General features: G+C 38.8%; 2 protein-coding genes and 1 non-coding gene across 19 annotated transcripts in view; 2 read left to right on the top strand and 1 right to left on the bottom strand.

Moving 5' to 3' along the window:
- ZRANB3 (zinc finger RANBP2-type containing 3) overlaps positions 1-14919 on the bottom strand; it is a 305507-nt gene extending 290588 nt beyond the window's left edge. For both annotated transcript variants that reach the window (XM_047772056.1, XM_047772055.1), the window contains exon 1: positions 14717-14919. The gene's annotated coding sequence lies outside the window, so the exon portion shown is untranslated. The remainder of the gene's footprint in view (positions 1-14716) is intronic.
- On the top strand, positions 5880-5983 carry LOC125123734 (U6 spliceosomal RNA). The gene has a single exon (XR_007134126.1). It is a non-coding gene; the product is annotated as a U6 spliceosomal RNA (small nuclear RNA).
- A 748-nt stretch (positions 14920-15667) lies between the features above and the next one.
- The window catches only part of R3HDM1 (R3H domain containing 1), a 177557-nt gene continuing 168676 nt past the window's right edge, over positions 15668-24548 (top strand). For all 16 annotated transcript variants that reach the window (XM_047772054.1, XM_047772046.1, XM_047772039.1 and 13 more), the window contains exon 1: positions 15668-15827. The gene's annotated coding sequence lies outside the window, so the exon portion shown is untranslated. The remainder of the gene's footprint in view (positions 15828-24548) is intronic.

Here is a 24548-nt window from a genome sequence, read left to right as displayed (position 1 = left end):
GGGACCTCAAAGTCTCAGAGTAAAGTGTAACAGCTGGACTGAGGAGGGCGAAGCAGAGAGACAGCCACATAAATGATCGGTACCACTGCTGCTGGACACCACTGCCTGAGGCTCTTGGGCTGAACTGAGACTCAGGCTCCAGACGGCAGTTTCCGGGAGAGGACTAGGGTTGGCTCTATGATACACCCTGAGGGGCTAGGAGGCAGTGGGCCACAGCCTGGGGAGCTGAGTGTTATAGCTGAGGGAATCTGGGAGGAGGTCGGAGCCAGCAGGAGAAGCAAGGTGCCACTGTTGGGGGAGGTGAGAGGAGGAGGGGCAGACCACCATTTGAATATCTTTCCCTGTGCTCACACAGAGGAATCAAGAAAAATTAGAAAATTCATTTACAGAAACACAAGCTGAGTTAAAGGCACAAAAGAGCAGAATGAATAATGCATAGGAATGAATTAGTGACTTGGAAGATAGATTAATGGAAATCGCCCAATCAACACCACACAGAAAACCAAATGAAAAAACATGAAAGCAATAAAAGAGATCTATCGGATAATATAAAGTGGGCCAATCTACACATAATAGGGATTACCGAAGGAGAAGAAAAAGAAAAGGGGATTGAAAATATATTTGAAGAAATTATGGCTGAAAACTTTTGAAATCTAAAGGAAACAGATATCAAGACAAGAGGAAACACAGAGGGCCCCAAACAAGTTGAACCCAAACAGGCCCACACCAAGACATATTATTATCAGAATGGTAAAAGTTAAGAGCTAAAGAGTGGATTCTAAAGGCAGCAAGAGAAAAACAAAGACATAATTATAAGGGAACCCCCAAAAGGCTATCAGGTGACTTCTCTAAAGAAACACTACAGGCCAGAAGAGAACAGTAAGATATATTCAAAGTTCTAAAAGGAAAAATTTGCAACCTAGAATACTCCACCCAGCAAGAATATCATTTAAAACAGAAAGGGAAATAAAGAATTTCACTGACAAACAAAAACTAAAAGAGTATAGCAATACTAAACCCATTCTATAAGAAATATTGGAAGGGCTCCTCTAAATAAAAAAGAAGAAGAAATAGGATGGAGGAAATCACAACTGGAAAATAGTCACTTAAATAAGCCAGTACACAGATCTAAAAGGAAAAAAAAAAAAAAAAACTATTGTAAAAGTGACAATAAACACAAGGAATGACAAAAGGAAAAATAGGAAGATGTTAAAAAAGGAATTCAAAACCATAAAACATGGGGAAGGAGAGTAAGAAAATACAGACTCATTTTTTTTTCTAGAATGTGTTTCAGCCTATAAGACTATCATGCTAAAGCAAGCAGATATATGAAGGGGTTAAAATACTTGAAAAACAAGGTATCCACAAATCAAAACCAACCTATATTCACAAAAACTAAAAAGAACACAAGCATAAAATAAAAGAAAATCATCCAACCAAAAAAAAGAGAGAAAGGAACAGAGGAGAATACATAGAGTCAACTGGAAAAAAAGGTTGAAAATGGCCGTAAATGCATATTTATCAAAAATTACATTAAATATCAATGGACTGAATGCTCTAATCAAAAGAAATAGAGTGGCAGATTGGATAAAAAAGCCAGAGCCTACAATATGCTGTCTACAAGACACTCACCTTAGGGCAAAGGACACATATAAATCAAAAGTGAGGAGATCGAAAAAGATGTTTCACCCAAATGAAAAAGACAGGAAAGCGGGAGTTGCAATACTCATTTCAGACAAAATAGACTTTAAAATGAAGGCCATAAAGAAAGAGAAAGAAGGACACTATTTAATGATAAAAGGATTGATATTACACTCACCAATATATATGCCCTTAATGTAGGAGCACCCAGATACATACAACAAATACTAACAGGAGTTCCCGTTATGGCTCAGCAGTTAGCAAATCTGACTAGAATCCATGAGGATGCAGGTTTGATCCCAGCCTTGCTCAGTGGATTAAGGAACTGGCATTGCAGTGGGGGGTGGTGTAGGCTGCAGGCACAGCTCAGATCCTCTGCTGCTGTGGCTGTGGTGTAGCCCAACAGCTACAGCTCCGATTTGACCTTTAGCCTGGGAACCTCCATATGCTAGACGTGCGGCCCTAAAAAGCAAAACAAACAAACAAAAATCTATGGGATGCAGCAAAAGCAGTGCTTAGAGGGAAATTCATATCAACACAGGCCTTCCTCAGAAAAGAAGAAAAATCTCAAATCGACAATTTAAGCCATGACTAAAAAGAAATAGAAAAAGAAGAACAAACAAAACCTAAAGTCAGCAGAAGTAAGGAAATCAGGAAGAGCAAATCAATAAATACAGATTTAGGAGTTCCCGTCATGGCTCAGAAAAAATGAATCTAGCTAGTATGCATGAGGACACAGGTATAATCCCTGGCCTTGCTCAGGTGGTCACCTTGATCAGGTGTTTCTGTGAGCTGTGGTGTAGGTTGCAGATGTGGCTCAGATCCTGCATTGCTGTGGCTGTGGTGTAGGCCAGCGGCTACAGTTCTGATTTGACCCCTAGCCTGGGAATCTCCATATGCTGCTGGTGCAGCCCTAAAAAGAAAAAAAAAATTTTTTTTTAAATGTTTTAAATAAAATATGCAAAAAACAATAGAAAAAAAATTAATAAATTCAAGAGCTTCATCTTTGAAAGGGTAAACAAAACTGACAAACCTATGGCCAGACTCACCAAGAAAAGGAGAGATATAAATCAAATAAACAAAATAAGAAATGAAAAAGGAGAAATCTCGGTGGATATTGCAGAAATACAAAAAAACCAAAAGAGAATATGAACAATTATATGCCGACAAATGTGACAACCTAGAAGAAAATGGATAACTTTCTAGAGACTTAGAGCCTACCAAAACTGAATTAAGAAGAGATCTATTGAACAGACTGATCACTAGAAATGAAATTGAATATGTAATAAAAACACTCCATACAAACAAAAGTCCTGGACCAGATGGCTTCACAAGACAATTCTACCAAACATCCAAAGAACTTATATACCCATTCTTCTTAAGCTTTTCCAAAACAATGAAGAAGAAAGAACATTCCCAAAGACATTCTATGAAGCCACCATCACCCTAACACCAAAACCAAAGATATTACCAAAAGTGAAAAGTATAGACCAATATCTTTGATGAATAGAGATGCAAAAATTCTCAACAAAATTTTAGCCAACTGAATCCAACATATAAAAAGATCATACACTATAACCAAGTGGGATTCATCTCAGGTTCACAAGGATAGTTTGACAAATGCAAATCAATCGACATCATATACCACATTAACAAAAGTCAAAAACCACATGATCACCTCAATAGATGCAGAAAAAGCATCTGACAAAGTCCAATATCCATTTCATGATAAAAACTCTTACCAAAGTGGGTATAGAGGGACCATACCTTAACAAGATAAAAGGCATTTTTGACAAACCCACAGCCAATATAATACTCAATGGAGAAAAGCTGAAAGCCTTCCTGCTAAAGTCGGGAACAAGACAAGGATGTACACTAGCACCACTTTTAGTCAGTATAGTAGTGGAAGTCCTAGTCACAGCAATCTGACAAACAAAAGAAATAAAATGTATCCAAATTGGAAGAGAAGCAGTAAAACTGTCACTTTATGAAGATGACAAGATACTATACAGAGAAAACCCTAAGGACGTCACACAAAAACTACTGATCAATGAATTCAGCAAACTAGCAGAATACAAGATTAACATTCAGAAATGAGTTGCATTTCTGTATACTAACAATGAAATATTTGAAAAGGAATATAAAAATATAACACCTTGTAAAATCACACTCCCCCAAATTAAATACCTAGGAATAAACCTGACTAAGGATGTGAAAGATTATATGCTGAGAATTGTAAAATATTAATCAAGGAAATTAAAGAGGATTCAAAGACAGATAGATAGTCCATGCTCCTGGACTGGAAGAATTAATATTGTTAAAATGGTCATACTACACAAAGCAATTGCAGATTCAATGCAATCCCTATCAAATGACCCATGACATTTTTCACAGAACTACAACAAACAATCCAAAAATTTATATGGAACCATAAGAATCCCAGAATTGTCAAAGCAATCCTGAGGGGGAAAAAAAACAGCAGGATGCATAACTCTCCCAAACTTCATTCAATATTACAAAGTTATAGGAATCAAGACAGTGTGTGGAGTTCCCGTTGTGGCATAGCAGAAACAAATCCGACTAGTAACCATGAGGATGCGGGTTCAATCCCTGGCCTCTCTCAGTAGGTTAAGGACCTGGCCTTGCCTTGAGCTATGGTGTAAGTCACAGACACAGCTCAGATCCTACATTGTTGTGGCTGTGACGTAGGCCTGCAGCTGTAGCTCAGATTCAAACCCTAGCCTGGGAACTTTGATATGACATGTGTGTGGCCCTAAAAAGCAAAAAAAAAAAAAAAGACCATGTGGAGCTGGTACCAAAACAGACACACAGACCAATGGAACAGAATAAAGAACCCAGAAATAAACCTGGACACCTATGGTCAATTAATCTTCAACAAAGAAGGCAAGACTATAAAATGGAAAAAAGACAGCCTCTTTAGTATGTGGTGCTTGGAAAACTGGACAGTTGCATGTAAATCAATGGGAAACTGTACACCATGCACAAAAATAAACTCAAGATGGCTTAAAGACTTAAACATAAGACAAGACACAGTAAAACTCCTGGAAGAGAATGCAGGCAAAACATTCTCTGACATCAACTGTACAAATTTTTCTTAGGTCAGTTTCCCGAGGCATCTGAAATAAAAACAAAGATAAACCAATGGGATCTAATCAAACTTACAAGCTTTTGCACAGCAAAAGAAACGGTAAAAAATACAAAAAGACAACTTACAAAATAGGAGAAAATAGTTGCAAACTATGCATCTGACAAGAGCTTAATCTCTAAAATATTCAAACAACGTATATACCTCAACAACAAAAAAACCAACAACCCAATTGAAAAAATGGGCAGAAGACTTGAAGACATTTCTCCAAAGAAGACATACAGATGGCCAACAGGCACATGAAAAAATGCTTAACATCAATAATCATTAGGAAAATGCAAATCAAAACTATAATCTCATACCTGTCAGAACAGCCATCATTAACAAGTCCATAAATAACAAATGCTGGAGGGTGTGGAGAAAAGGGAGCCCTCCTATACTGTTGGTGGAAATATAAATTGGTATAACCACTGTGGAAGACACTATGGAGATACCTCAGAAAACTAAATATAGAACTTCCATATGACCCAGCAATCCCACTCCGCCAGTTGCTCATAACAACCCCTTGATTCCCCTCTTTGTCTCATACTACACATCCAATCCATCAGCATCTCCTGCTGACTCTACATTTTAAATATACCCAGAATCCCACCATTTCCTACCACCTCCAAATCTACTCGCCTTATCTGAGACAACATTTGTGTCTGAGTCTGAATTCCTGCAACAGTTTAACTGAACCCCAGCTTCTACTGCATTCCCTACATTCTTCTCTTAATACTGGAGTCAGTGCAATACTTTAAAAAATAAGTCTGATCATATCACTCCTCAGAACTCCTCAATGGCTCTCAATTTTATCCAGATAAAAGCTCTATTAATGGTATAAGCATTTTCACAATCTACCACCTACACCTATTACATCTCCTCCTCACTTCTTCCTCTCTGTCTTACTGACATCCTTATATATTCCTGCTTTGTACTCCATACAAACTGGGCCGTCTTTCTATACCACTCTCCTCCTCACTCTTTCGCCCCCACATCTGCATGTTTTTTTCCCTTGTTTCATTCAAAAGTCTATCTTGAAATGTCAATTTCTCAATGAAGACTTAACCACAGTATTTAAAATTGCAACTCTTGCACTGGCTTCAGCAGCACATTAAGATTGGAACAATACAGAGAACATTAGCATGGCCCCTGCACAAGGATGACACACAACTTCAGGAAGTGTTACATATTTTTGAGAGAGAGAATTTTAAAGTAAATGTGGTAAGATATTAACAGTTTGTGATTCTAGGTCAAGGGTACATGGAAGTTCATTACACAATTCTTTTGACTTTCTCTGTCAAATTATTTCAGAATAAAACTTAAAAATTTTAAAACAAAAAACAAAAAAACTTCAAACTCCCTATTACCTCTTCCCAACTCTTTTTCTTTCTTGATAGTACATTGTTATCAACTTGTAAAACACTATATCATTTACATACTTACTATGGGTTTTGTTAATCATCTGTCTCTCTCCTCTAGCATATAAACTCCATGAGGGCAGAGATGTTTGTGTTTTGTTTCCTGGTATATTCCATGCACTAGAGCAATGCCTAGCACTACACACTTAGTATTATTTGTTTTTTAAAGCTTCCAAGGACAGAGGGACCATGATTAGACAGTATAGAGGCAGAACAGTTCCTAGGGATAAGAAAGTACAAGGTAGGACCACTGGAGTGCACAGCTGAGTTATTGTGGAAAAAAGGTTCACAGGAGACAGGGGAGTCTAGGAACAAAGAAACTAGCATGCTGTAACAGCTAGGCTGTACATTCGAGTGTAGAAGTCAGAATGCAGATAGAAAGACAGTAAGCAGTCCTAAGTAAGTAAATTCAAGTTATAACAGGGAAAATGGAGACACAGTTTGCTGAGTGATTAAGATTAGAGGGCATAGTTTATAAAATATGGATTAAGGCTCCACATTAGGATATTAGGGCATTAGAATACACTAGAAAGTTCTAAGCTAGAAATTAGGCCTACTATGGAAAATACTCCCTAACAGAGTATTAAGCAAATCTTCTGTTCAATTAAAAAAATCTTAATCAAGATAGTTAAATTTTCTAAATTCAACCTAGTCAAAAAATAAATAAATACAAGAAATTGTTAGTGACAACAAAAACAAAAATAAACAAATGGGACCTAATCAAACTTCAAAGTTTCTGCACAGCAAAGGAAACCCTAAACAACACAAAAAGACAACCCACAGAATGGGAGAACATCTTTGCAAGTGAATTGACTGACAAGGGATTAATCCCCAAAATTTATAAACATTTTCTGCAGCTCCATACCAAAAAAACAAACAACCCCATCACAAAACGGGCAGAAGAGCTAAACAGACAGTTCTCCAAAGAAGACACACAGACGGCCAAGAAACACATGAAAAGATGTTCAATGTCACTCATTATTAGAGAAATGCAAATCAAAACCACTCTGAGGTACCACCTTACACTAGCCAGAATGGCCATCATCAAAAAGTCTACAAACAAGAAGTGCTGGAGAGGCTGTGGAGAAAAGGGAACCCTATTACACTGTTGGTGGGATTGTAAATTGGTGCAACCACTGTGGAAAGCAGTATGGAAATTTCTCAGAAAACCAAACCTAGAACTACCATTTGATCCAGCAATCCCACTCCTGGGCATCTATCACCCAGAGAAAACCATGACTCAAAAAGACACATGTACTCCGATTTTCACTGCAGCACTCTTTGCAATAGCCAAGACATGGAAACAACCTAAATGTCCATCGACAGAGGAGTGGATCCAGAAGATGTGGTACATATACACAATGGAATATTTCTCAGCCATTAAAAAGAACGAAATACCAGCATATTTTGCAACATGGATGGTCCTAGAAACTATCATGCTAAGTGAAGTCAGCCATACAATGAGACGCCAACATCCAATGCTTTCACTGACGTGGAATCTGAAAAAAGGACAGACGGAACTTCTTTGCAGATCAGATGCTGACTCACAGACATTGAAAAACTCATGGTCTCCGGAGGAGACAGTTTGGAGGGTAGGGGGATGTGCTTGGGCTTGGGATGGAAATCCTGTGAAATCAGATTGTTATGATCATTATACAACTACAGATGTGATAAATTCATTTGAGTAATAAAAAAAAAATTTTTTTAAAGGTAAAAAAAAAAAGAAATTGTTAGTGGAAATTGACCCAATAACTATAGCAATTTGGCTACGTGGACACAAGTAAACGTTGTAAAAATAAAATACCTTAAATCTTGGGTGGCCTATGAAAAAGATTTGATTACTCACTCTTACTCACTCCTACTCACTCCTATCCACCCAGCCATTGATAATAGAAAGCAGGTGGACAGAGGAGAGGGAGGAGGAATAGAAGCTGGCAACCCCAGTAAATACCTTTCCAGAGTTAGTACGTAAGTATCCATCTATTATATTAACATTAGTAATTCCAAGTTCCTTACTGGGATACAAATTTAGCTTCAATATACAGATGGTGAATGTGGGGGTCTACAGGACAACTTTAAAGTACACGCATCTAGAAGCCACACATTACCTAGCCAAACTTGGGTCCACAAGCCAGCAATGCAGTAATGCTGATCTACTGACACCAGGTTGTGGTGAAGGAAAGTGCATTACTGCAGGGTGCTGAGCAGGGAGTCCAGGGCAGCTATTGCTCAAAAAAAATCCCAGATGGGTTACAACAAAGCATTTTTTTTTTTTTTTTGTCTTTTTGCTATTGCTTGGGCCGCCCCTGCGGCATATGGAGGTTCCCAGGCTAGGGGTCGAATCGGTGCTGTAGCCACCGGCCTACGCCAGAGCCACAGCAACGCAGGATCCGAGCCGCGTCTGCAACCTACACCACAGCTCACGGCAACGCTGGATCCGTTAACCCACTGAGCAAGGGCAGGGACCGAACCCGCAACCTCATGGTTCCTAGTCGGATTCGTTAACCACTGCGCCACGCCCGGGAACTCCCACAACAAAGCATTTTTAAAGGCAAGGTGAGGGAGGAGCATCCCAGAGTAAGTGATTAGCTCAATTCTCTGATTGGTTGATAGTAGGTAACAGGGTGGCTTCTCAGGAATTAGCATTATCAATCCTTAGACACAGTGCTCTGATCATCAAGTAGTTAAAAGTACTTAATTCCTTCCTTTTGGGTGGGTGGGGGGAAGAAGCATCTGTAAAACAACTCAGGAAGTTTGCATCAGATACTGTTACTCTGTACTTCAGAAAGGAGCTACAGCAGAGGATATGGGGGAGGGATCTGTCTCAGGAAGGCCCCACAGGATCCTGCTGACACACAGACTCACCAAACCCAAAACTGAAAAAAAAAAAAAGTTTGACTATGAATTTGAAAAAATAAACAATGTAAATCAACTAAAATAGGAAAAATAAAAATCTAAAAAAAGGGAGTTCCTGTCGTGGCGCAGTGGTTAACGAACCCGACTAGGAACCATGAGGTTTCGGGTTCGGTCCCTGCCCTTGCTCAGTGGGTTAGAAACTGGTGATATTAAGTATAGAAGTCTGACTGGTCTAATGTAAAACTCTGAACTTTTACCATTATGCAACACTGCCTCTTAAAAACCACTCATTCAACAAATAATTATTGAGTGTATTAGGCATTGCAGAATGTACCAGATATACAGAGATGAATCTTAACAATTCTTGCCTCACCTCCCAGCTAAATCTAGGATGGAAATAAAAGTTATAAACAAATAATTGCAATACAATCCAGTAAGTGCTATGAAGGAGGTATATATAAAAATACTACGCATAAGGTGCGAGTGTTGATTCCTTGAAAGGTAGCAATCAATCAAAGAAGGCTTCACTTAGGAGGAAAAAATGCTTGGAACACAGTACACTTAATTTAACTCTTTGATGTAACTTTTAAATTGAAATGAAGGAAGACTGTAGTTTCCAGATAGAAAATCAAGATATGGATATCTTAGGGAGAAAGAAGCCGTATTTGCAAAAGCACAAAGCTTCATAAAATTGTAAGCAGTTTAGTACAGCTAAAAATGAGATGCTTTGTGACAAGAAACAGGCCATGTCAGGGAGCTTCTCATATGCCATGCTAAAAGGATTTGGATTTTTCTATAAGAAACTGGGAGCCTTTCCTAGAGTTTAGCCAAGTTTCTACTAACAAAGATCACCTTGTCGAATATGCATGTGGAAGCAAGGACAGTCTTACAGAAGGCTACTATAAATAGTCCAGGTGATATAATTTATAATCTCTTAGCTTCACACTCCTACATCAAATACCTACCTGACATTTTGGGTATCTCATAGACATTTCTACCCCAAATGTCTAAAACCAGCGTCTTGGTTTCTCTACCAAATTGTGTGCTCCCTGACCAATCTCTCAGTAATAGTACAATCATGCAAGTTTCTCAAAACAACAACCCTGGAATTTCTCCTTCTTTAGCCACCAAATTAAATCCACTCATTATTAATTACTCCTAAAGTATTTCTGAAATCCATTCATTTCTTTGCAGTTCCATTGCCATCCCTATCTCAAGCCATCATGGCTAAACTGGAATATTGCAATCGTACCCATCTGCACTCTCTGACATCAACTGATTTCCTTTAACCATTTACTGTGAGTGACAATCATTTTCATTTGTTCACTCCCACCTATTAGAAAGCCTTCAAAAAATCAAGGACCACAAACTATCTTGTTTATAGTTGTTTTACTTCAGTACACTAGTATCAACCCGGTCAACAGAAACAATATTAACAAAACCCAACACATACTTTCGAAGCATCCAGCACTATTCAAGTTTTTTTACATATATTAAGTAATTTAAGCCTAACAATGGCCTGTGACTTTTTTTACCTGAACTTTGCAGATTAAGAAATTAAGGCTTAGATAAGTAATCTGCCCAAGGTCAGTCAAAGAGTACAGGGCAGAACCCAGAATCAAACCTAGGCAGCCTGGAACTCATCCTCTTGAACATTACATAATATCTCTTTCAGTAGATTCCCAATAAATATTACTTGACCAAATAAACACATGAGATAGAGAGTAAAGAGAAGAACAGATGTAGGTGATATTTTCAATGTGAAGTACTCAGAGAAGGCAATGAAGTATAGTGGGATAAGTGGTTATAGAGAAAAGCATTCAGAAGTCACCAGGTCCTACAGAAAGCCACCTATAAAGTGTTAGTTTCTGTATAAAAAGTGATTATTTAAAAGGTTAGATGTGCTCTTAATCTGTAACATTTAGATCCAACTATGTAATAAAAACATGTTTTAAAAAGCAGATTGTCCCACTGAATCTTGACTGTACTATAAAAAATTCTATACTGCTAATATGAAATTTAATATTTGCCTTTAAGTGGTATTCCATTTTATACAAATGTCAAACTTGTATTCAGTTAAAACAGAAAAGTGAAGATATTTATTTTTAATATGACAACATGACATCAAAATCCACCTATATAAAACACAAGAAAATGTGAGAATGACAAGAAAAAGTAGAAGCACACTTTACCTGCCAGATATCAAAACATATCACTAATTTTCAGAAATTAAGATAATGGGTATGGTACAAGTCAAAGAAAAGACAGAACAATGAAACAGAAAAGAATCCAGTATATATAATTTTGAAAACAAACGTAAAAAGAAATAAAACTTATATATACATGTTATATTTTACTATCTAATCTCTATCATAAAGTTCTTCCAGGAAAAGTATCACAAATAAACTAGAAAGCATAAAGGAAAAGACAAATTTTAGCATTAAAATAATTTAAACTCTGTCATAGAAAAACATCATTAAAAAGTTGAAAAGACAAATTTGAAAATGTGAATAAAGGCAAAACATGACAAAGTTAAAAACCTAAGAAGCAACTTATTTTTTTCCTTATTTAGGGCCACACCTGTGACATATGGAGGTTCCCAGGCTAAGGGTTGAACAGGAGCTACAGCTGCTGACCTATACCACAGCCACAGCGAAGCCAAATCCGAGCCCCATCTCCGACCTACACAGCAGCTTACAGCAAGGCAACGCCAGATCCTTAATTCACTGAGTGAGCCCAGGGGTCAAACTCAAATCCTCATGGACACTGGTCAGGTTTTTAACCCACTGGGCCACAAGGGAACTCCTCCACAGCCTATTTTTGAGTTTAAAAAGTTTACAAAAGAAGAAAGTAATATGATACCATTCAAACGTATAAGAGAGATCATAAGGAAAGCAACAAAAATTTAATACTGGCATCTCGAAGTAATAGGATTACAGATACACTTTACTTTCTGTTTAGTATTTTCCTGAATTTTTATTTTTATTTATTTGGCTGTACCTTTGGCATGTATAAGTTCCTGAACCAAAGCTACAGTAAGGATCCCAGCCTCTGCAGTGAAGATACCAGATCCTTAACCTGCTGAGCCACAAGAGAACTCTTCTCTGTTTTTAAATACAATGAGTATATATTATGTGACGCCAAAGGATAGCTCTAAAGAGGATGTGACAGCCATCATTGGTTCTGGAATCCTAGGATGAAATTTCACACTTCTCTCTCATGTCTGGCACATACTGGGGGATTAATAAATATTTATGAGGCAGGATGAGCAGTGGTGGTTAAGAGCTCAGAAATGATACATGGATATGAATCTCAGCTCAAAAATTTACTGATAAAAGCTTTAAAATCTTATTGAATTTCATTGGGCTCCAATTTCTTCAAGTACAAAACATCACAGAACAATACTTGCAGATTACTGTAGGGAATATGTACTTAAAGCATTTAACATCATTCCTGGTTCAGAGGAAACACCATCATTACTAATTATTGATTTACACTGGAAGAGCTCAGACCAAAAAAAACTAAGCATCTATAGAAAACTATTCTGCTAAATTATATAAAATTCCCAACTGCATTAAAAAGCAAGAGCAGGAATTCCCATGTCACACAGCAGGTTAAGGATCCATACTTGCTGCAGCTGAGGCCCAGTTTGCAACTGCAGGGAAGGTTCAATCCCTGGCCCAGGAGCTTTCACATGCCAAGGTGTGGCCAAGTAAATAAATACATTTAAAAAAAAAAAAAAGGAGTTCCTGTTTTGGCCAGTGGAAACAAATCCAACTCATATCCATGAGGATGTGGGTTTGATCTCTGGCCTTGCTCAGTGGTTCAGAGATCTGGCGTTGCTGTGAGCTGTGATGTAGGCCGGGAGCTATAGCTCTGATTTGACCCCTAGCCTGGGAACTTGCATATGCTATGGGTGCAGCCTTAAAAAGCAAAAAAATAAAAGAATAAAATTAAAAATAAATTAAAAAAAAAGCAAGAGACAATACTTCGGTGGATCCAGCACACAAAAGGTATGATTATATTCCTTTACCTAGAAGGATTACACTATAAAATTTATCATTTAGTTTGCGCATAAACACCATTCATAAGTATTGGACATAGACATGTTAGTACATTAGGGGAAAAAAAAACAGAAAATATGCTTATTTTAGTCCACATGTAGAATGGAAAAAGTAACTAGCAAAACCTGACTAATGAAGAAACTTAGAGATTAAGAGAACAAGTAACACTACTATTAATTTTGTTTGGCCTCTGTCTTCCTCACTACTTTTGGTCAAGAACCTGTCGTTTTGCCATTTCTCTTCCCCCAAAATCTGGTGTAGTAACTAATACAGTGTAAATACTCAATAAATATTTACAGGATGATTTATAAAAGAAAGTCTCAGTGAAACTGTGGGGAAATTTGAATGTGTTTGAGGAAGTCTCAGTCAAAATGATGGGGAAAAGAGTTTAAGAATGAAAGCCATCAGAGGTGGGGAGGAAAGGCCTCTTTTTTTGGTCTTTTTATATGCCACACCAATGGCATATAAAAGTTTCCAGCTTAGGGATGGATTTGGAGCTGCAGCTGCCCTGCGTATACCACAGCCGCATTAATGCAACACCCCATCCTTAATCCACTGAACGAGGCCATGGATTGAACAAGCATCCTCACGGATACTAGTCGGATTCTTATCCTGCTGAGCCACAACAGTAACTTGCTGAAAGGCTTTTCCTGTTAACACCTTCTGCATCTCATTATTTCAAAGAGTCTCCAAAGGCTCCCAAAGGAGAGTCCAACAGCAAGAATATACTTAACTTTACACCCCAAAGGCGCATTAACTAGGCAGGGTCTGATGTGCTAAGCTTATGGGCTCCAAAGACTTTACAATGATGTTTATATTCATCAGTGTTATTATAGGTGGTACCCTGTGGGCACTTGTTTAATGAATGCTTTACATTAAAAAAGAAGAAGAAGAAGAAGAAGAAGAAGAAGAAGAAGAAGAAGAAGAAGAAGAAGAAGAAACTAATAGGCCCATTCTTCAGGTTTTTTGTTTTTTGGTTTTTGTCTTTTTAAGGCTGTACCGCGGGGCATGTGGCGGTTCCCAGTCTAGGGGTCGAATGGGAGCTGAGGCTGCCAGGCTTATGCCACAGCCACAGCAAGGCGGGATCCAAGCCTCATCTGCAACTTACACCACAGCTCAGGGCAATTCCAGATCCTTAACCCACTGAGCGATGCCAGGGCTGGAACGCGCGTCACGGGCACTACTCGGGTTCCTTAACGACTGAGCCAGGACAGGAATTCCCAAAAGGCCCATTCTTGACTATCAATCCCTTCTGTAGCTTTTCTCCTTTGAACCAGCCTTTAAAAGTTTGTTCGTTAAAGTAGGAGGAGTTAGCTCAGAATTTCTGGGCAGTTTTTAGCCAAACTGAAGATGTAAAAAAGGCCACACAAACACCTATCACAAATAAATGGGTGTAATATAATACTGAGCAGGTCAGAAGACAGGAAATTGAAGTCTCTGGAATTGAAGACTGGCATTCAGCCCTTGGGAAGTAGCCCCATCCCATTTCACCCACTCTTTCTAAAATGCAATTAAATTCTATTTAATTTCCTCTATCTCACGCAAGAAACTTCCGACTTGCCCGCCATGCCACTCCCAGACCGCCACACCTGGTGTATTCGCTGTTGAATCTCCAACTCCCGCCACAGGTTTGGCATGTGTCCGCCCCAAAGCGGAAGTGACTTCAAAGGGACAAACTGAAAGTAAGAGAGTTCAAACACCAGAATTTAAAACCCCTACGGCGTTCTGAAAAGACTCTTCCCCGACTACCTTCTTTTCCATCCCTTCCCTCTTCTATTAGGACGGCAAAAAGGCTTCGCCACAGCTTAGCAACTAGTTCCCCGCCCCAAACTCCAAATCATTCAAAAGTTTGTCCTTTCTCATTGGCCAAAGAGGCTTCATGGGTACCTCCCGGGAACTACAATTCCCGTCAGGCCCCGCTGCAAGCAAACCGATGAAAGAATATAGGCAAGAGCAAAGCACACTGGGAGCTGTAGTTGGCTGCGGGCCGAAAAGGGCAATCACCCCGCCTTTCCTCACAGAGGCTGAATAAACCAGGTGTTCGGCTTAGAACCCGTTACCGCTGAGGGGAGGAGCCAAGCCCTTAAACGGCATTTCTCACTTCCACCACATGGAGGATGAAAATTTTCCTTTACTCTTATAAAGCACTATAAATACTCCTTGAAGAAATATGGTTGTCTCTCCAATACCTCCAGTTCAGTAAAAACTCCCAGAACTCCCCCACCTCAGGCTCCAACTCGTGGGAAAAGGTGGCTCTTTTACAAGTGGGCAAAATGGCTGTCCTTTTAGTTTTACCATTGGTTGTCCTTTGTGTCCTTCAAGGGCGGATTCTTACCGCCGATTGGCTCTTTTTCCCTTGAGGGTGGAGAAAGACTTGGCTAGGCTCTCCCGCGGCCGATAGGAGAGAAAGGGGTGGAGAGAAGGCATTTTTTTCAGGCGTGATTGGATGATCCTCCTATCACTCCGAGAATATACAACCTATGATTTGTCGACTGCCCCTCAAAGAGAACGAGGAGGCGGGGCTAGTGCGTGGTGGGAAGGGGCGGGATTCCGCCAGCCGCGGCTGCTGCTGGAGCCGGTGTCCGGGCTGGTGATGGGGTTAATTCCCTTTCGTAAGACTCTTACTTGCACCCACCCAGCCCCGCCGTCGCCCCGCCGCGCCGCGCTCCAGCCGCCTCCTCCTCATTCTCAGTAACGCGGGTAAGAGATGCCTTCCCCTCCCCCCTCCAGCTCCCCGGGAATAACGCGCCTTGTTCCCCTCCCCCGCCCGCCAACCGGTAGCGCTAACGGAGAAAGAGGCAATCAGGGGAGAGATGTGTGTGAGAAGGTGGCCTTCCCCGCTGAGCGGTCGGCGCTCCAGCCAGGGCCCCGCTGAGGTGCTGTTGCTGCCAGCCCGCGGGGAGGTCTGGTTCCGAGGGCGTCCCGGCTCGTCTGGTCGGCCGCTGCGGCTGCAACTGCATCCACTACCTTGCGCCCACCGCCCCCACCCGGGGGCCATGTGAAAAGCAAACCCCTCGAGGCCTAGCGGAGGAGGCAGGGGAAAGGTTCCCGAGTCCCTGCCTTGGCTGCTGCTGCTGCCCTTGCAGCCCAAGGGACTCGGGAACCAGCCACAGAAGGCCTGCCAGGAGCGGTGCCGTGAGTGGCTCTGCTTTCCCGGGTGGTTGGCGCCGCTGCCCCGGGCTCATCGGCCCACCACACGGCCGCGGCCCCTGGCCTTACAACCCCGAGAATTTTTAGAAAGGAAATAAAGCGTTACGACCGGTTGGTGAAAGGTGAGGTGGTACATTTTGCCTGTGGTACCAGAAAAAGCACAGTGGGGCTATTAAAAAGAAAGTTGAATGACTGTCAACGCCACGGATCTCGGAGATCAGATTTACACACGTTAGGGTTGAGCCTTAGGTTCTCCCTCCAGTTCCCTGTGTGGTTGAAGTTTTTTGTCGTTGTTCTCTTTTTTTGTGTTATTGTTGTTGCTAGGTGCGAAGGAGAGTGCCTCCGTTCTTTGAGCTTGCTTTTATGCAGAAACTTGAAGGCTGTCATGTCCCATCTATAATTGGGCTAGCGAGTCAGTTAAGTAAAAGGCAAAGAGCAGCTTTCTAAAATAGTAAGGCTTAGTAAATAGCAGATGATTTTTCTAATAAGATTTTTCAGAAAAAAAAGTTTTTTTATGTATGGTTATGGTCTGCCTAATTGTAATTCTGAAGAAACACTTGGCTTTTAGCCTAAATGTCATCTATTACAAGAAGTTTTGAATAATGAAAAAAAGTCAAACTGGCAGCCCACCTACTTGTAATATTTGAAACAGTAAAACCTGTGTAATATTTAACAGAGTAGGATAACAATGCGACTAAAGTAATTGGACACACCCCAGTTTAACAAAATTTGGCGTATTTGGCCATATTTGAGAGAGAATGCTTCCTTTCCACGTGTTGATTGAGTGCTCATCTTTTCAGTCCTTGCTTTTATGTCCAGGTGAATATGTCCTTAAATGATGGATTCTGTAATTTGTTGTAGACATGTCTGTAATCAAAGGTAAAACTCTAGGCCCACTTCTAAGGTTTATTTGTTACCAGAATAAATTTGGGTTCTGAGGAAATATCTGAGTTTTGACTCAGTGTTATATCATTTTTTCAGGGTCTGTGAAAAAATACTCAATACTGGCTTAATGATTTTTTCATTAAGCTTAATGAAGTACTCAATACTGGCTTAATGATTTCAGGGTCTGTGAAAAATACTCAATACTGGCTTAATGATTTTTTCATATTCTGTAACTGATATATCTAGATACAGAATTGACAGATCCATAGGTTCAGGACCTGGAAGAAATTTGGATGTGTATTAGAATTAAAAAATGAAACATGTAACCCTGCAAGGTAAGTCCACCAATTCCCCGCAAAGTAACCATAGCATTTCATCATAGCATTTACTAAAACTTGTTGGTTAATTGATAAATTATATAATGTTTTCAGATCTCATGTGCCTTATGTACAGAAAGGGGTGATGAAAATGTAGGAGGCTTCTGTATTCTCATTAGCTTCAGAACCCCTCTAACAGCCTCATTTCCTTTTCCTCATCTATAAAATGGGGATGGTTAACTCATGAAGTTATGGGAATTAGAGATAAAGTATATGAAGCCCCTAGCATCCTACCTAACATGTAGTATGTATGATTAAATATTAACTATTTTTTATTTACATGCATATTAAGAGAATGAGTTTGTTATTCAAATGCACATAGTATTGCTGGAGGCTCAGAACATGTTCTGTTAGTGATGAGTATTGTGGGAGTTTTCATTTATATTGTAACTTTAAGTGCTATTTGTAGTTAGCCATTTTCAAAGTGAAAGATGTGGGAAATTGGTTGTCACGTACAGAAGAGTTGTTTAGAGAAGATTCTTTGTTTTTGCCTTAAAAATGAAGTGTTGTGTGGACTGTATTTCCAATGGAGTATCTGTGATAAAACTGTATGGTGAATTATTTTAGTGATAAATTATTGGAATATCTTTTAAATGTCTAGTTTATCTAGTTGCTGTCCATATTCATTGTGTTACCGGGCTTCTGGCAAGCAACAGCTGAACTCTTTATAGAGTTAAGATTAAATAAGTTATTTGAGTTTGTTAGGGCCATAAGCTGACTACTGTTATGTTGCTGTTTTTAATTCTCATTATTTATCAGTTCTTGAGTGTTGTTTTTCTGGGGAACAGCATGCCAGACACACTGTTCCTTTCTCCTCCCAGGCACTTTTGAAAATGTACTGGATATTCACATATAATAGCGTCCTTGGAGTTTGTACAGTGAGACAAATTTAGGGTTGGCATGAAAATAGTTTATTATGAAGTCCTCTGACAGGGTTGGCCAAGGTTCAGGTCAGCTTCACCTTATGCTGAATAGTGAGCCTAGGTATATAATTTTAGGATGGACCTCCCAATTTATTGAACCCAGTTGGATGCTCCTTTGAGGGGCCTTACCTGGTGATAGCAGTAGAAAATTTTATTGAAATAAGCTTTTTCAGATATTATGTGGAAGATAAGAATTGCTGAGTAACAAAAGAAGCACTGAGAGAGCACTAAGCTTTATTTTTGCCATTCTCGAAAATGTTACAATCATAAACACTGATAGGTATATATTATATTGTTGCTATTTGGTTTAGAATATTTCACTATTAGCACTTTCATGATCTATTATAATATGTTGGGCAGTTTGAATGTCATAGAGGTTACAATGGTTACAAATGGTAGTGAACTTTTCAAGTAGCACCTACCTACAGCTCCAGACCACAAAATCAATACTGTCTTTTCAGTCATACATCCACATTGTGATAACATTACTTGTAGTTTTAGATGAATAAGAGAAGGGAGCATGTCAGTTTTTTCCTCATTATCATAGTAGTTTTTTTCTAAGAGTAAAATAATCTTCCACTGATCTCTGAATTCCGATAATATTTTCTAATAATGCAGACATGGATAAAGAATCAAATCATATAATCAAACAACTTTATTAAGTTAACTTTGCTTCCCAAATAAGGGTATGTTTTATAATTAAACTAATTTGCTTGTACCTGATAAGACCCAAGCATGTGTGTGTTTCCAGGATTTAATTTAATTAGTTATTGGCTGATGGTTAAAATAAGAGATGAATTATTTAATCCTGGTTCAAAACTAGTTCTCTACCGGAGTTCCCGTCGTGGCTCAGTGGTTAACGAATCCGACTAGGAACATGAGGTTGCGGGTTCGATCCCTGGCCTTGCTCAGTGGGTTAAGGATCCGGCGTTGCCGTGAGCTGTGGTGTGCTGTGGTGTAGGTCACAGATGTGGCTCGGATCCCGTGTCACTGTGGCTCAGGCTTAGGCCGGCGACTACAGCTCCAATTAGACCCCTAGCCTGGGAATCTCCATGTGCCGTGGGAGCAGCCCAAGAAATGGCAAAAAGACAAAAAAAAAACTAGTTCTATACCTTATATTCCAGCAATTTGGTTTTTTATTCCCAGATTTTATCGTTTATTATTTTGCCTCTTCTTACTGCTTTAGTTTCCACACATGCCTATTAACTTAAACTTTCTTAGGAGTTTTGAAAACCTATGCTTTATGATCTTGATTGTTCTCTCTTTGCTCTCTGAATTGTAGATTTATAACTTTTTCTTAATTTCTACCTGTAAGCTCACTTCTCCAAGCAATTTGTGAGGTTTTTGAGCCTTCTTATTTCGCAAATACTAGACAACAGGTTTAAATAATTGGTTTAAATAATAATTCCATTTTATATATATGTATACACTAATAATATTTCCACTTTGTATATATATATATGTATATATACTTTCTCATGTTCTTTTCAATTATGGCTTTTTAAGGGATATTGAATATAGTTCCTTGTTCTATGCAGTAGGACCTTATTGTTTATTTTATATATAGTAGTTTGAATCTGCTAATCTCAAACTCCTAACTTATTCCTCCCATCCCCTTTCCTGTTTGGTAACCATACGTTTGTTTTCTGTGTCTGAGTCTGTTTCTGTTTCATAAATAAGTTGATTGGTATAATGTTTTAGATTCCACATGTAAGTAATATCACATGGTATTCATCTTTCTCTTGTCTGATTTCCTTAGTATGATATCTCTGGGTCAATCTGTGTTGCTGCAAATGGCATTATTTCATTCTTTTTTATGGCTGAGTAATATTCCATTGTGTATATATACCACATCATCTTTTTCCATTCATCTGTCAGTGAACATTCAGGCTGCTTCCATGTCTTGACTATATAAATAGTGCTATTATGAACATAGGGGTGCATGTTTCCTTTCAAATTAGAGTTTTCTTCTTTTCCCCATACATGTCCAGGAGTGGGATTGCTGAATCACTGGCCTACACCTCAGCCACAGCAACATGGGATCTGAGCCCTGTATGCAACCTGCACCACAAGCTCACTGCAATGCCAGATCCTTAACGCACTGAGCAAGGCCAGGGATCAAACCTGTGTCCTTATGGATGCTAGTCGGTTTTGCTAACTGCTGAGCCATGACGAGAACTCTTAAAATGTGGTTTTAAAAGGGATTTTTTTGTTTGTTTGTTTTACTTTCTAATATTTCATTGTTAGTATAAAGAAATGCAATGGATTTCTGTGTATTAATCTTGTGTCCTGCTACCCTGCTGAATTCATTTATCAGTTCTTGTAGTTTTGTGTGGAATCTTTAGGGTTTTCTATGTATAGCATCCCATATGCATGTAATGGTGATTTTACTTCTTCCGTTCCAATTTGGATACTTTTTATTTCATTTTCTTGTCTGATTATTGGAGCTAGGTCTTCAAATACTGTGCTGATAAGAAGTCATGAGAGTGGGCATCCTTGTCTTGTTCCAGTTTTTAGTGGGAAGGCTTCAGCTTTTCACTATTGAGTATTATGTTGGCTGTGGATTTATTATAAATAGTTTTTATCATGTTGAGATATGTTCCCTCTCTACCCACTTTGGTAAGAGTTTTTATCATGAATGGATGTTGAATTTTATCTAATGCTTTTTCAGTTTTTTATTGATATTTAGTTGATTTTTCTACTATTAAACTATGTTTATTGAACTGTACTTATACAGTCATCCCTTAGTATCTATCCATTGAGGATTGGTTTCAGGACTCCCCGTGGATACTAAAATTGACATATGCTCAAGTCCCTTGTATAAATGGCATGATATTTGCATATAACCTATGCACATCTTCCCATATACTTTAAACCATCTCTAGATTACTTGTAATACCTAATTCAATGTATATGCTAAATATATTGTTGTAGGAGTTCTCATTGTAGTGTAGTGGAAATGAATCTGACTAGTATCCATGAGGATGTGGGTTCAGCCTTTGGCCTCACTCAGTGGGTCAGGGATCTGGCGTTTGCCGCAAGCTGTGGTATAGGTCACAGAAGTGGCTCAGATCCCGTGTTGCTTTGGCCATGGTATAGGCCGGCAGCCATAGCTCTCATTTGACCCCCTAGTCTGGGAACTTCCATATGCTGCAGGTGCAGCCCTTAAAAAAAAAAAAATTTTCGTAAGTACAATGTAAATGCTACATAAATATTACCAGCACATAGCAAGTTCAAGTTTTGTTTTTTGGACTTTCTGAAAATTTTTTTCCTAATATTTTGAGTCTGAGTTGTTTGCATCTACACATGTGGAACTTGTGGATATGGAGGGCCAACTATATAATATCATCGTTGGGGCACTAGATGAAGAGTGCACGGGGCCTTACTGTACTATTTTTACAACTTCATATGAACCTATAGTTGTTTTAATTATTAAGTCTATTATAAAAAATACATATTACTTATATTTATGTTCCTGTATAGTATTGGGGGGAGTATGTTTTTAAACAGATATTCTCTGCAAAATACCATTCATACATTTTGTACTGTTCATTTGTGTTATTTATTCTAAGTCTTGTTTACATGCATCCACATCAAGCATATCTAAGATGCAGTTTCCATTTTCATTTTATGTGCCTCGTTTTCCCTAAACACCAGGTCATTCTTTTTTTATTAGGGCTTGCTTCCAACAACTCTTCATGCAATCCAGAAGGAATCTGATATTGGTCATCTATATTGTCCATTTTCCAGTTACTATAAGAGGATTTTGTCAACAGGCTTTACATTGATTATTCAACTAGACATTTGCATTTTAAGCCAAATGATTATCTGTAAGAAAAATAAAAGATTTTGTTCTCTTATGAAGACAGCAAATAAGATATAACTTGGAGGAAGAAAGTAATATAACTGCTTATTTAGTTGCACTGTTGTTACTGTGTGACCATGAACCTTTTAATACAAAAGTATTAAATGTTTTAAAGCAGTGGGGAAGGAATGCAAGGAGGCCAAAAGTAAAGGTATAGACCACCAACTTGGGAGAATACACTTTCTGTGATATGGATGACTTTGGTCTATTTTGCATTAATTATTTCTATATGTAGTTTAAGATTAGCTTGTCAATTTCTGCAAAGAAACCGGCTTTTTTTTTTTTTTTTTTAATTTTGTCTTTTTAGGGCCACACTTGTGGAATATAGAGGTTTCCAGACTAGGAGTTGAATTGGAGCTGTAGCCACTGGCCTATGCCACATCCACAGCCACCCCAGATCCAAACTGCATCTGTGACCTACACCACAGCTCCCAGTGATGCTGGATCCTTAACCCACCGATGGAGGCCAGGGATCAAACCCACATCCTCATGGATACTAGTCAGATTTGTTCCTGCTGAGCTGTGATGGGAACTCCCAGTTTGAATTTTAATAGGGGTTGTGTCAAATAGGTAGGGCAATTTGGGGAAATTTGGGAAGTATTGCCGTTTTAACAATATTGAGAAAATGTCTTCAATATTTCATGATTCATTTTAATTTTTTTTGGCCACACCAATGGCATAGAGAAGTTCCCGGGCCAGGGATTGAACTAGAGCCCAGCAGTGACAAAACTGGATCCTTAACCTGCTGAGCCACAAAATCTAATGATTCATTTTAAATGAATAATAAACTTATAGCTTATTAACATAAATACAGTTGAACCTCCCTATCTACTGGTTCTGCATACCTGGATTCAACCAGCAGTGGATTGAAAAATAGTAAAAGAAAAAAATTCCAGAAAGTTCCAAAAGCTATAAAGTTTGGCATATTCAGGTATAAATATTCAGCATTTATATTTTATTTACATCTATTTATATAGTATTTACATTGCATTAAGTATTATAAATAATCTGGAGATGACTTAAAGTGTACAAGAAGATAGAGTTCCTGTTGTGGCTCAGCAGTAACAAAACCCGACTAGTATCCATGAGGACGTGGGTATTGATCCTTGGCCTGGCTCAGTGGGTTAAGGATCCACTGTTGGTGTCAGCTGTGGTGTAGGTCGCAGATGTGGCTTGGATCATGGTATTGCTGCGGCTGGGGTATAGGCTGGTGGCTACAGTCAACCCCTAGCATAGGAACTTACATATGCCCACAGGTGCAGCCCCCCCCCCCCAAAAAAAAGCAATAAATATGGGAGGATGTACATAAGTTATCTGCAAATATTCTACTATTTTATATGAGAGACTTGAGCATTTGTGGATTTTGGTATCCAAGGGGAGGTCCTGGAAGCAATCTCCCATGGATACTGAGAAATGACTATACCATATTCTATGAAAAATATCTTTACAAAATCAAAAAATAAGAGGTATGGCATTGTTTTGTATTTCACTGATCTCCATAATATCTGACTCATAAGAAGATAGCTAGGTTCTTTCTTATCTCTTTTGTATCCACTCTGATATGATATGTGGTTTTGGTTGAAATATAAGACGACAACTAGGCCTCATACCAACACGTAGAGGAAAGTAGAGAACCCTCTGAAAGCATCTTGATGATCTGCAGTGGTCATTGGATCACATTTTAAGCCCAGCTTGTCCATCCAGTGGAAAGAAATATGTTTGGAAACTCAAAAACTTGGTTGAAAGTCACAAGTCTGATGTGATTTTTGAGCAAGTTACTTAGCCCTCAGTCTTTCTTCATCTGTTAAATGAGGATAATGACACTTCCTTTTAGGATTTTTATAAGGAGGAAACAAAATCATGTCTGTAAAGTTTTGGATATATAGAAACCACCAACAACAAATTGATGCTTGCCTTTTTTTTTTTTTCTTCATTTATATATGTCAGCCTCTTTCTTTTTAAATATAATTAGCTAGTTCTTTCCATTGAAAGTGTACACACCACAGCATTATAACCCTTATAGTGGTTTTAAGGGCTGAATTTTATTCATATATTTTTCTACTGCCAGTCCTTTTAACTACAAATTATGATAGCAAACAAGTAGAGAAGAGAATGGCCAAGAAAAAAGGGAAAGGAATTTCTCAGAAATAGGGGAGTAAATTGATGTCTCTTTTAAGACAATTTGCTGCTTTTCTGCAATTCTGCTATTAATTTTGGGGAG

The sequence above is a fragment of the Phacochoerus africanus genome, chromosome 3 (genome assembly GCF_016906955.1).
Source record: "Phacochoerus africanus isolate WHEZ1 chromosome 3, ROS_Pafr_v1, whole genome shotgun sequence".
NCBI classification, from domain to species: domain Eukaryota; kingdom Metazoa; phylum Chordata; class Mammalia; order Artiodactyla; family Suidae; genus Phacochoerus; species Phacochoerus africanus.
Note: the sequence above shows the minus strand (reverse complement) of the source record. Positions and strands in the feature narration are given on the sequence as shown.